At 39.0% G+C, this 14,685-nt stretch overlaps 1 protein-coding gene and 1 long non-coding RNA gene across 4 annotated transcripts in view; both read right to left on the bottom strand.

The window, feature by feature from the left end:
- The window catches only part of FKBP11 (FKBP prolyl isomerase 11), a 100,996-nt gene that overhangs the window by 24,371 nt on the left and 61,940 nt on the right, over positions 1-14,685 (bottom strand). The window lies entirely within an intron of this gene.
- LOC138582505 (uncharacterized) lies at positions 3,324-4,401 on the bottom strand. Its single transcript, XR_011305035.1, has 3 exons — positions 4,197-4,401; positions 3,839-3,954; positions 3,324-3,680 (listed from the first exon to the last, which is right to left on the bottom strand). It is a non-coding gene; the product is annotated as an uncharacterized lncRNA (long non-coding RNA).

Here is a 14,685-nt window from a genome sequence, read left to right as displayed (position 1 = left end):
GTCTTTCCTATTCACAAACGGCTGACACCTTGTGGCAGGGACGTGAAAGCCGATTCCTTGGCATAAACTGTACCGCTCCCTGGTGATGGCTGCTTGGTCCTTGTGCGTACATTAGTAGACAATAACAAGGGGAACTTCGCAGCACGGTCCCAACAAAGGCAACAGTTTAAATATTTGTATTTTAGATTTAATCCTAAATTAAATTGGTTCCAAATCATATAATACACATAGTGTTGAAAACATAATTTGATTATAGGTAGATCGTGAAGGCGGCCCTGTCCCGTCCCAGGAGGGCGTTGGAGGGATGGGGAGGGGTTCCAGTCTCCCTGCTATCTTTCCCTCCTTAGGCCTCTTTCCTTCTGCACCAGCCGGACTCAGCTCACACCCATTTTCAACAGGGAGCACCCTAGCCACCATGAGCCCATCCTCGTCACTGGTGAGCTCTCCCCTGCAGGCAGACCGGGGTCCCCTACCCACGGGACAGAGCCCCTAGTATGGCCACTGAACATTTCAGCACCCATCGGCTTGCAGTGCTAAGCCTACCGGGACGTTGATACAAGAGAAGACCCCAGGAGACAGACAATCAAAAAGAAACGCCATAAAGGCAATGGGCATCTATTCTTTTCATTAATGGACAGATACACACCTGCACCTTCCTGATAAGTTGCACACGCGGCAAAACATGAATCAAGGATTATGAAAACATATATGGGACATTTTCAGTTGAGGTTTTTGAATACTTCAAGGGTTTACAATTGCGTTTTTTTCTAGTAGAGGATACTCAATTTCAAATCAGAAAACATTGGCGAGTGATGATTTTCAGTTGAGGATACAAAGAGGAGCAATATTTGAGGATACACGTACATAACGAGTAATATCCATTGGGGCATCAGGATTAATAGATTTAATAATCAGGTTATGCTGTCAAGACCACGTGTATTAATTGTAATGATGTATTATTTATATAACACTTATGCCTAAGCTCTTTACAGAAGGGGACTGGCCATCAGCAAATGAGTGTTGGTTCTGCCACCAAAAGGGGTAGTTTAGTTTCAACTGCTTGGCACTTCCCCAATGCGCCAAAACGCAAGCCATCACAGGCATTGTTAGGCCTTGTGGTCTACCAGTTTGGGCCGGGCAGCTCACATAAATGGCAGGGCCAAGGATGATTTGCAAACAATGGCATGGAAACAATGAGAGTGGTTATAAATGATGCCAAGCCACACACCCATCCTTTTTCCATGTTGGCTATTAAGTAGAAGCCAAAACTATGCCATTGGAATACTGATAGCAGGGATATGTGATGTGAGGAGGGGGACACAGTGTATGGGCTCATTTGGTCATTTTCCCACCCATTGTCCACTGCATGCATTCCACCAGAACTGTTCTGCTCTACTTTCCAAGATGAATAACATATGTGAATCTTTTGCTTATGTTGAACAAGTGTACTAACCACTTTCCCTAGTGAGTCCTAATCAAAGATCTCAGTAAGGGTGAAAATCTGCATATAGTGCTCCCGGCGAGACCATACTCCCCTCAAGGTGGTGTGAGCAATCCCGCAGTCATCCCAGTATACCAGCGTAGAGCCTCCTCCCATGTAGCCATGGGAAGGCAGACACTACCTGATCCTAACCCTGGGGGTGGTATCAGGTGGGAAGAACACATGGGAGGAGAAGGCTGTCAAGGGAATGCGGTGACTCTGTCAGGGGTACACAGTATTCCTCCTCTTCTCAGAATGAGGGTTTATTACATTTATTATTAATGAGTTTATTAATGCCTGAATATGTAATGGCATATTGTCACTGTAGGACATCCCCTCCCAGACTTACCCTAGGTGCCAAGCATAAAAACCTTCTTTATAAACATGAAGATGATATATACATATTTAAGAGTCAAGGAAATGTTACAACCTTTAATAGCACTGATCCTCCAGAATGTTCAAGTAATAAACCTAAAAGAGAACTTATAATTCGATTGAAATCTTCCTTAAAATATGTATCACATATGACCCCTAAACAAAGAGGATTAAGAAGAGCCATTAAAGAAACTAGGAACATTAGGGACTTCAAGTCCCACAATGCCGTTAGTACTGAGACGAGGAAGAGGGGCACAGAGTCACTGGATCATAGTGAGCAGTCAAGTTCTAATGACCCACACCTGAGCCGGATCTTTGAATATTTAAGGGCCTGTCAGGTGCAAGTCATTAGAAAGTCATGGCAGAGGAAGCCTCAGAAGCCGCATGTAGCAGTAGATGTCGGCACTGCTGCTTTGTCGATAGCGGGACGCAGTATAGAGAGTTCACTCATAGTGCCCAGGAGATGAGGAGAGACTTACTCTCTGTATCCTGTAACGCTCTCCGGTGTGAAGACTTCACCGGAGCATGTGTGGAGTCGTGGGAGCTCCAGCTAGAGACAGCACATGCAGCAAGTGGCTGTTCATCGCAAGGAACTGCCCAACGAGCAGCAGATTATAAGAAGCGGGTCCGGAGGAGATGCCGAGAGAAACTGGCGAGTTATCCTGAACAGGGTATCCCCGGGGTGCTCCAACATAGACCACTTCAAAAGAAAGCCAATTTTGAATGCCGAACATTTAAAAGAAAACATTGAATGTAATTACACAAAAGGGAGAGGACAAAACAGAAGGATATTCCAACCCATGCTTCCCAAACCAAAAGGTGGCAATTGTTAAACAAAGTGAATGCATCATGCCTGAAAGAAAAGGCTCAATATGAGTACGTTATAACCTGAATTGCTTAGCTGAAGGAGGGCAAATATAAAACCAAGGTGGACAGTTTTCCTAAAGAAGGATATTCAAATAATGATATTACCTGAATTGCCAAAGCCAAAGAATATCAAGGCAGATTGAAGGTAACATTCACAGGAGTTGTAAATCACATTGTCATCGGCCAAAAGGTAGTATGGAACGAAATGAGACAGCAGGAGAAAAGCCCTCCTCATGGAAAGGATCAAACGGGAGAGAATTGTAACATGCATTACCAATGGCAAATAAATGAATGTAAAAATCTGTGTCCTTCTGTGTAGCATGTGTATGAAAGAAGTTATTCACCAATGGTGTTACAAGTCCAAAGACTTATCCCAGAAGCTGTTGTGGGTTTAACTTTCTTTATTTACTATACATAAGGTAAGCAACACCTCACTGAAAACCTAACTCCATGGTCCGGGGTTAGCCATAAGTATTTATACACAAAGGAGAACAGGTACACAAAACCTAATCTGGTGAATAACTCATGTGTCTAACAGGAGGTGTTTAGTAATGACCTATAACCATTGGTCCTGAATAAATGGACTTGGTGTACAACAAACTTTCATAAATTTGACCATTTTAATTATCATATTCAAAATCAATAAAACACTACTAAAAATACTTTTTTAAAACACACAATAACCCAAGATTTAACCCACATGGTGGGTAAAACATCAACCTTATGGGATAAAGTACACCAACAATTCACAACATATAAAATTCAATAGACACATGACAATTACAAAACACTATGCATTTGAACTGAGTGTTGATTCACAAAAAACATATGCCGACATGTTTCAGTTCTTTATAGCTTCTCAATGCTTGAACTTTCTTCAGGGGAAAACTTTACACATTAGTTTCCACCACCATGCAATCCCGAGTTAGGGGTGAGACGATCCAATTGATGGGGCCACCTGCATAGGACAACAACCAACACCAAAAAAAAAGAAAGTGAGCAACACATTCTCTATGTAACTCAAACAACAACCTCTAGCTTACACCACATTGGTGTCTAAAGGACTAAGGTACAGGTCTCAATTAGGCCTGTCCTTAAAAAGAAAAGCTACTATACCTCTAAGTGGGACTTTAGTAGCGCTAATGTCCAAGTCCAAAAAATAGCAAAAAACTTCTTGAATCAAGTTTGTATTTATATGTGGGTTCTCAAAGTAGCCCTGCTGGTTCCAGGATCTGTACAGACAATAAAATAATAAACAGGAAAACAAATCCAACAATAACCCGTTAAAAATAGAACGCACAAAAAATGCCAACACCACCTTATATCCCAGTGATCTGGATTAATCCCATCACCTTTAGTACACCTATACAAATAACCGTTGACAACATTAGCCCAATATAACACAGTGTAGTGTCTATAACATACACCAAATACCATCACCTTTAAATATTGTAAACACACCAAGTGTAATTACCTCAACCACGTAAGAACAACCATTTCCAATATTCACTGTTGAGTACACGCCAGCACCTCAACACTGCTCGTTCGTGGATGGAATCCTACGAGCTCTCTAGTTTCTCTGGGGGTAAGTATGCAGCACAAAACGTAGCGTTACTAGAACAAAAGGGTATTCCAATGTAAGAGTCAAACATAAAAGATGACACCGACATTTAAAAACACAGTCCAATTACTTTTGCGTGCCCGGAATGGAACTCTCCGAATACCGATCTATCTGGTGTTGATCGCCGCAAGCGTATTGAGGGAGCACCATTAAACACACGCGCTGTAAGTATTAAGTGCATGTACACAAACAACGGACTAACGCCATTGGGCACACACGGCGTGTAGAGAAAGTAAACAATAAACAACAATGATGGACTAGCTGACTAACTCCCCTCATATAACCCTAATATTAAAAAGGTTGTGAGCAACCAAAAAGAAAGATAATGTATATATCAGTGCAGACTCCAGTAACGGATAATTAAACAAGTATCACACGGTACCGTCCAAAAATAACCCGTACCAAGACGAGCGCCATTTTGGAACAGGAAAACACATCACTGGTGCAAAGAGCCGGTAAAAGGAGGGAAGGTAGATTACATGGTGGTAAAAAATGTGCATGTTCACTGCTGCATCAAGCAAATACATAGTTGTCACAATTCATTTGTGGCATAGATGTTCATTGCAATTTAAACACTTGTGTCGAGCAACAGCATTTTTGAAAATTGCAACAAGCCTTAAAAACAGAACATCACATCTCCAAGACAGTCAATTTTACACAAGCAAAGCACTACATTGGCATCCTATGCATTGAAAAAATTAATGAATTGCCAGCAGACAAATTGGTGTCAAAGGTGTTTAGCTTGAGTACAACCAATTCATACAGTTACGACACTGAACATTAGAGGGGTATCTCAAAATTATGCCTAGCAGATTACCAAAAGTCAAAACAGAGCAAGAACCACATGATAGCAACTCATAAATTCGCATGATGCCACTCCACATCCTCTTTGAGCCCTCTAATGTGACTCTGGCATTTAAAAATCATCTTTTGTTCAAAATTTGAAAGTCTCCGATCTATCTCTTGTTTGGTAGAACCATGGATCTTTTTAAGAATGACCCATCTAAAGTCTTCATGTGTATGTTTCATTTCTAAGAAATGTTTTACCATGGGGGCTGCAATGACTTGGTTCTTGATACAACTTCAATGTTCTGTCATTCGTGTCCTGCATTTCCTATTGGTTTTTCCAATGTATTGCAACTCACAAGGACATGTAATCAGATAAACCACATTTTCTGAATTTCAATTGGTCATTTCATTCAATACCCAAGTACAAGATTGATTTAACTTGATTTGTTTGGTCCCTTCTGTGTAGCCATACATCAAACAATTACCACACGGGAAATGACCTTTAACAGATGGAAGGCCCCATAAAGTGGTCTGTCTGGATGCTGATGTTTGTCATTCCTAATGAGCATATTTCTTATATTTTGGCTCTTTCTAAAAGCTATAAGAGGAGGAGGAATGGCTCCATCTCTGTACACATTTTTCCATGCTTTCTTTATGATAGCCTTTATTTTATAGGACAAATTTGAAAAGGTATTAACAAACACAATGCCAGTTTTATTGCTTTCTCTTTCTTTCTTTTCTAACAAGGCCTCCCGATTGTTATTGAAAGCTCTTTTCGATGATTGATTAACTAGCTTCGCTGGATAACCTTTATTCAAATGTTTGTTGGAAAGCATTGCATCACTTTCACTAAAATCCTCCTTCCGGCTACTGTTCTTCTTAAGCCTAAGAAATTGGCCGAAGGGGAGGTTATTTTTGATGTGATTGGCATGGTGGGTAGTATAATGCAAAAGTGCATTCTTATGTGTTTCTTTACTATACGGTTTAACTTTCAAAGAACCCATATGGTGGAGAATGGTAATATCTAGAAAATGTATTTCCTGCTCACTAATTTCTCGTGTAAATTTTAAGAAAGGATTACATGAATTCAGCCAATCAACAAAAGAATTAGCCTCCTCTGTAGTGCCATGCCACAAAATAAAGATGTCGTCTATATAGCGAAACCACTTTAATAGATTTGATTTGAATGGATTGACATCAATATATACAAAAAAAAAATCAAAGTACTCAACATAAATTAGGTGCCATAGCAGCACCCAAGGACGTGCCCTCTGTTTGTTTGTAAAACGTGCCCTGAAACTGAAAAATGTTTTTGGTAAGAGCAAACTCTGCACACCATATAATGAAACCATTACTAACTCGATGTCCATCTTCTCTGCTGTTTAAAATTTCTTCAATAACAGCCAGAGTCGCTCTCTGCGGAATAACTGTGTATAGTGATTGAATATCCAAACTAATCAACAAAGTTTCGCCAGGGACAAAGGAAGGTTCTCTATCGTGTTAATAGCATGTGTAGTGTCTCTTAAATAGCTGTCCATCTTTAACACAAAGGGTCTCAAGTAGAAAGCCACAGACTTGGATAGTGGTTCCAGAATAGATCTAACTCCCGACACTATGTGTCTTCCAGGGGTATTAATGAGACCTTTATGAACTTTGGGCAAGATGTAGAAAACAGGCACTCTGCCTCGGTCTCGAATTAGATAATCATGTTCTTGTTTGCTGATCATTTCTAATTCCAGAGCTCTAGAAACCTTAGATTTTATAACTTCTATGAGGTCCTTAGATGGATCATTAGGGATACGGCAGTAGCCTCTTTCATCACTCAAGTGTCTTAAGCACTCTTTCACATAATCAGAGTGATTAAGAAGCACAATGGCGCCTCCTTTGTCCGTCTGTGTTTGGTTACCTCAGTCTCTACGGCTGGGCCCCTGTCCTAAAAAAGGACGACCTTGTCTCTGACGATTGTCATATCGTTGTCCTCTACCCCTGTGGATTACCTAGACCACTTGAACCTGTACTTCCATCGTCACTGGAACTATATGTTGTGTTCCGAAAGTGTACCCTTTTCTTATTAGAATTAGTGGGGCCTTGATACACATTTCCAAATTTATATCCGTTCACAGTACATGGAAATATTTTCTTGTGACTGTAGTTAAGCAAGTCTTTTTTCATTCTTTTAACACGCTCTAAAGTGGTATCATTTTTAAATTCCACTAACTCTTTAAGATGTTGTTCCAATTTTATTTTGAAAGTTTCCAAATCAAGATTTTTTTTTTAGAACTTCCTGCAATTTTGTGATGTAAATTTCTATGTGTTTGGAAACTTCTGCGGCGGTATCTATGATTAGCACCAACCAGTCACGTCCACATTTGTTGGAGATATAGCTCCATTTAACTTTGAATTCCTGATTGTCAAGAAACAATCGGGGTTCATTTCTAACAATGAGTCCTTGAGGTAGAGCCTGGTTCTTCAGATCGCACTATGTAATTCCGTGCGAATTGGACATTTCCTGAGCTGTGAACACTCATCCCATTGGTCACTGCTCTTACCCAAAATACCATCATTGGTCTCAGATAGAATAAAAAGTGAGTCCAATAATTTTTTTACATGTTCTTTGCTGTAAACAAGACATTTCTCTGAGGTTTCTGCCATGGTGACTAACAAATACTTTCACGAGTGCTACACAAAATACACTATAACCACAAAACAATCTGTACTTCCTATTGAACCATTCCGGGGTAACCATAAGTATTTATACACAAAGGAGAACAGGTACACAAAACCTAATCTGGTGAATAACTCATCTATCTAACAGGAGGTGTTTAGTAATGACCTATAACCATTGATCCTGAAAAAATGGACTTGGTGTACAACAAACTTTCATAAATTTGACCATTTCAATTATCATATTCAAAATCAATAAAACACTACTAAAAAGACTTTTTTTTAAACGCACAATAACCCAAGATTTAAACCACATGGTGGGTATAACAACAACCTAATGGGATAAATTACACCAACAATTCACAACATATAAAATTCAACAGACACATGACAATTACAAAACACCATGCATTTGAACAGAGTGTTGATTCACAAAAACCATATCCCAACATGTATCAGTTCTTTATAGCTTCTCAATGCTTGAACTTTCTTCAGGGGAAAACTTTACACATTAGTTTCCACCACCATGCAATCCCGGGTTAGGGGTGAGACGATCCAATTGATAGGGCCACCTGCATAGGACAACAACCAACACCAACAAAAAGACAGTGAGCAACATTCTCAAAATAACTCAAACTATAACCTCTAGGTTATACCACATTGGTGTCTAAAGGACTAAGGTACAGGTCTCAACTAGGCTTGTCCTTAAAAAAAAAAAAGCTACTATACCTCTAAGTGGGAATTTAGTAGCTCTAATGTCCAAGTCCAAAAAAGTAGCAAAAAACTTCTTGAATCAAGTTTGTATTTATATGTGGGTTCTCAAAGTAGCCCTGCTGGTTCCAAGATCTGTACAGACAATAAAATAATAAACAAGAAAACAAATCCAACAATAAACCGTTAAGAATATAATGCATAAAAAATGCCAACACCACCTTATATCCCAGTGATCTGGATTCATCCCATCACCTTTAGTACACCTATACAAATAACCGTTGACAACATTAGCCCAATATAACACTGTGTAGTGTCTATAACATACACTGACTACAATCATCCTTTAAATATTGTAAACACACCGAGTGTAATTACCTCAACCACGTAAGAACAACTATTTCCAATATTCACTGTTGAGTACACGCCAGCACCTCAACACTGCTCGTTCATGGATGGAATCCTACGAGCTCTCTAGTTTCTCTGGCATTGTGTTTGTTAATACCTTTTCAAATTTGTCCTATAAAATAAAGGGTATCATAAAGAAAGCATGGAAAAATGTGTAGAGATAGAGCCATTCCTCCTCCTCTTATAGCTTTTAGAAAGAGCCAAAATATAAGAAATATGTTCATTAGGAATGACATAACAGTGAAACAAACATCAGCATCCAGACAGACCACTTTATGGGCCTTCCATCTGTTAAAGGTAATTTCCTGTGTGTTAATTGTTTGATGTGTGGCTACACAGAAGAGACCAAACAAATCAAGTTGAATCAATCTTGTACTTGGGTATTGAATGAAATGACCAATTGCAATTCAGAAAATGTGGTTTATCTGATTACATGTCCTTGTGAGTTGCAATATGTTGGAAAACCCAATAGGAAATGCAGGACATGAATGACAGAACATCGAAGTTGTATCAAGAACCAAGTCATTGCAGCCCCCATGGTAAAACATTTCTTAGAAATGAAACATACACATGAAGACTTTAGATGGGTCATTCTTAAAAAGATCCATTGTTCTACCAAACAAGAGATAGATCGGAGATTTTAGAGGGTTCAACGAGGAAGTGGAGTGGCATCATGTGAATTTATGAGTTGCTATCATGTGGTTCTTGCTCTGTTTTGACTTTTGATAATCTGCTAGACATGAGTTTTGCGATACCCCTCTGATGTTAAGTGTCGTAACTGTATGAATTGGTTGTACTCAAGCTAAACACCTTTGACACCAATTTGTCTGCTGGCAATTAATACATTTTTTCAATGCATAGGATGCCAATATATATTGTGCTTTGCTTGTGTAACATTGACTGTCTTGGAGCTGTGATGTTCTGTTTTAAGGCTTGTTTAAATTGCTATAAACATCTATGCCACAAATGAATTATGACAACTATGTATTTGCTTGATGCAGCAGTGAACATGCACATTTTTTACACCATGTAATCTACCTTCCCTCCTTCTGCCGGCTCTTTGCACCAGTGATCTGTTTTCCTGTTCCAAAATTGCGCTCATCTTGGTACGAGTTATTTTTGGACGGTACCGTGTGATACTTGTTTAATTATCCATTACTGGAGTGTGCGGTGCTATATACATTATCTTTCTTTTTGGATGCTCACAAACTTTTTAATATTAGGGCTGTATGAGGTGAGTTAGTCAGTTAGTCCATCATGTTTGTTTATTGTTTACTTTCTCTACACGCTGTGTGTGCCCAATGGCATTAGTCCGTTGTTTGTGTACATGCACTTAATACTTACAGCGCGTGTGTTTAATGGTGCTGCCTCAGTACGCTCTCAGCGATCAACACCAGATAGATCGGTATTAGGAGAGTTCCATTTCGGGCACGCAAAGGTAATTGGACCGTTTTTAAATGTCGGTGTCATCTATTATGTTTGACTCTTACATTGGAATATCCTTTTGTTCTGGTATCGCTACGTTTTGTGCTGCATACCTACCCCCAGAGAAACTAGAGAGCTCGTAGGATTCCATCCATGAACGAGCAGTGTTGAGGTGCTGGCGTGTACTCAACAGTGAATATTGGAAATAGTTGTTCTTACGTGGTTGAGGTAATTACACTTGGTGTGTTTACAATATTTAAAGGTGATGGTATTCGGTGTATGTTATGGACACTATACAGTGTTATATTGGGCTAATGTTGTCAACGGTTATTTGTATAGGTGTACTAAAGGTGATGGGATTAATCCAGATCACTGGGATATAAGGTGGTGTTGGTATTTTTTATGCGTTAGATTTTTAACGGGTTATTGTTGGATTTGTTTTCCTGTTTATTATTTTATTGTCTGTACAGATCTTGGAACCAGCAGGGCTACTTTGAGAACCCACATATAAATACAAACTTGATTCAAGAAGTTTTTTGCTATTTTTAGGACTTGGACATTAGCCCTACTAAAGTCCCACTTAGAGGTATAGTAGCTTTTCTTTTTAAGGACAGGCCTATTTGGGACCTGTACCTTAGTCCTTTAGACACCAATGTGGTGTAACCTGGAGGTTGTTGTTTGAGTTACTTTGACAATGTGGCTCACTGTCTTTTTTGTTGGTGTTGGTTGTTGTCCTATGCAGGTGGCGCTATCAATTGGATCATCTCACCCCTAACCTGGGATTGCATGGTGGTGGAAACTAATGTGTAAAGTTTTTCCCTGAAGAAAGTTCAAGCATTGAGAAGCTATAAAGAACTGAAGCATGTCGGGATATGGTTTTTGTGACACAACACTCTGTTCAAATGCATAGTGTTATGTAATTGTCATGTTTCTATTGAATTTTATATGTTGTGAATTGTTGGTGTACTTTATCCCATAAGGTTGATGTTATACCCACCATGTGGGTTAAATCTTGGGTTATTCTGTGTTTAAAAAAAGTCTTTTTAGTAGTGTTTTATTGATTTTGAATATTATAATTAAAATGGTCAAATATATGAAAGTTTGTTGTACACCAAGTCCATTTTTTCAGGACCAATGGTTATAGGTCATTACTAAACACCTCCTGTTAGACACATGAGTTATTCACCAGATTAGGTTTTGTGTACTTGTCCTCTTTAGTGTATAAATACTTATGGTTAACCCCGGACCGTGGAGTTAGGTTTTCAGTGGGGTGTTGCTTACCTATGTATAGTAAATATTCGAGAGGCTCTTGTAAATCTCGAAGGTTTATATTTACTGGTTCAATAGGAAGTACAGATTGTTTTGTGGTTATAGGGTATTTTGTGTCGCACTTGTGAAAGTATTTGTTAGTCACCATGGCGGAAACCTCTGATAAATGTCTTGCTTACAGTGAAGAACATGTTAAAAAATTATTGGACTCACTTTATATTCTATCTGAGACCAATGATGGTATTTTGGGTAAGAGCAGTGACCAATGGGATGAGCTTTCACAGCTCAGGAAGCGTCTGATTCGCACGGAATTACATGGTGCGATTTTGTTGGAGTATCTGAAGAACCAGGCTCTACCTCAAGGACTCATTGTTAGAAATGAACCCCGATTGTTTCAGGAATTCAAAGTTAAATGGAGCTATATCTCCAACAAATGTGGACGTGACTAGTTGGTGCTAATCATAGATACCGCCGCAGAAGTTTCCAAACAGATAGACATTGACATCACAAAATTGCAGGAAGTTCTAAAAAAAGATCTTGATCTGGAAACTTTCAAAATAAAATTGGAACAACATTTTAAGGAGTTAGTGGAATTTAAAAAGGATACCACTTTAGAGTGTGTTAAAAGAATGAAAAAAGACTTACTTAACTACAGTCACGAGAACATATTTCCATATACTGTGGACGGATATAAATTTGGAAATGTGTATCAAGGCCTCACTAATTCTAATAAGAGAAGGGTACACTTTCGGAACACATCATATAGTTCCAGTGACAATGGAAGTACAGGCTCAAGCGGTCTAGGTAATCCACAGGGATCTGGTAGGGGTAGAGGACAACGATATCCCAATCGTCAGAGACAAGGTTGTCCTTTTTTAGGACAGGGGCCCAGCCGTGGAGACTGGGGGAACCAAATACAGACATGCAGCAGAGCAAGGAGTCAGTGGTGATTAACCTTTCTGACTATATATTAAGCCGAAATGAAGAAAATGTGCTCAATAAGGGTCTTAATTTTGTTACTACGAAGTTTCATGACCCTTTTGAATTTAGATCAGAGTTCCAAGCCTTTATGCGCAAACTACACCTCAATGAATTTTTTGAGACAGGGAATGATTATGTTAATCTCAACCGTACAGGTTTGAGGAATAAATCCACCTTCAATGCTCCATCCCATAGTTTTTGAGCTGAATATCTTGTTTTTGAGAAACAGGTATTGTTGGAATTGCACAAGTTGGAACAGTATGGTATTCCCAACCACTCAAATTTCAGTACCGCACAACGTACACTGGTTTCCAGGATAGCTAAAGATCACTATATTATTGTGAGACAGGTGGACAAAGGAGGTGCCATTGTGCTTCTTAATCACTCTGATTATGTGAAAGAGTGCTTAAGACACTTGAGTGATGAAAGAAGCTACTGCTGTATCCCTAATGATCCATCTAAGGACCTCATAGAAGTTATAAAATCTAAGGTTTCTACAGCTCTGGAATTAGAAATGATCAGCAAACAAGAACATGATTATCTAATTCGAGACCGAGGCAGAGTGCCTGTTTTCTACATCTTGCCCAAAGTTCATAAAGGTCTCATTAATACCCCTGGAAGACCCATAGTATCGGGAGGCTCTATTCTGGAACCACTATCCAAGTTTGTGGATTTCTACTTGAGGCCCTTTGTCTTAAAGATGGACAGCTATTTAAGAGACACTACAGATGCTATTAACAAGATAGGGAACCTTCCTTTTGTCCCTGGAGAAACTTTGTTGATTAGTTTGGATATTCAATCACTATACACAGTTATTCTGCAGAGAGCGACTCTGGCTGTTATTGAAGAAATTTTGAACAGCAGAGAAGATGGCCATCCAGTTAGTAATGGTTTCACTATGTGGTGTGCAGAGTTTGCTCTTACCAAAAGCATTTTTCAATTTCAGGGCACGTTTTATAAACAAACAGAGGGCACGTCCATGGGTGCTGCTATGGCACCTAATTTAGCTAATTTGTACGTTGAGTACTTTCAAAAAAGGTTTGTATATATTGATGTAAATCTATTAAAATTAAATCTATTAAAGTGGTTTCGCTACATAGACGACATCTTTATTTTGTGGCAGGGCACTAGAGAGGAGGCTAATTCTTTTGTTGATTGGCTGAATTCATGTAATCCTTAAAATTCACACGAGAAATTAGTGAGCAGGAAATACTTTTTCTGGATATTACCATTTTCCACCATATGGGTTCTTTGAAAGTTAAACCGTATAGTAAAGAAACAGATAAGAATGCACTTTTGCATTATACTAGCCACCATGCCAATCACATCAAAAATAACCTCCCCTTCAGCCAATTTCTTAGGCTTAAGAGGAACAGTAGCCAGAAGGAGGATTTTAGTGAAAGTGCTGCAATGCTTTCTAACAAACATTTGAATAAAGGTTATCCAGTGAAGCTAGTTAAACAATCATCGAAAACAGCTTTCAATAACAATCGGGAGGCCTTGTTAGAAAAGAAGGAAAGAGAAAGCAAAATAACTGGCATTGTGTTTGTTAATACCTTTTCAAATTTGTCCTATAAATAAAGGGAATCATAAAGAAAGCATGGAAAAATGTGTACGGAGATGGAGCCATTCCTCCTCCTCTTATAGCTTTTAGAAAGAGCCAAAATATAAGAAATATGCTCATTAGTGAAACAAACATCAGCATCCAGACAGACCACTTTATGGGGCCTTCCATCTGTTAAAGGTCATTTCCCGTGTGGTAATTGTTTGATGTGTGGCTACACAGAAGAGTCCAAACAAATCAAGCTGAATCAATCTTCTACTTGGGAATTGAATGAAATTACCAATTGCAATTAAGAAAATGTGGTTTATCTGTTTACATGTCCTTGTGAGTTGCAATATATTGGTAAAACCAATAGGAAATGCAGGACACGAATGACAGAACATCGAAGTTGGATCAAGAACCAAGTCATTGCAGCCCCCATGGTAAAACATTTCTTAGAAATGAAACATACACATGAAGACGTTAGATGGGTCATTCTTAAAAGGATCCATGGTTCTACCAAACAAGAGATAGATCAGAGACTTTCAGATT

Source organism: Ambystoma mexicanum, chromosome 3q (assembly GCF_040938575.1).
Source record: "Ambystoma mexicanum isolate Mex_15411 chromosome 3q, UKY_AmexF1_1, whole genome shotgun sequence".
NCBI classification, from domain to species: Eukaryota; Metazoa; Chordata; class Amphibia; order Caudata; family Ambystomatidae; genus Ambystoma; species Ambystoma mexicanum.
Note: the sequence above shows the minus strand (reverse complement) of the source record. Positions and strands in the feature narration are given on the sequence as shown.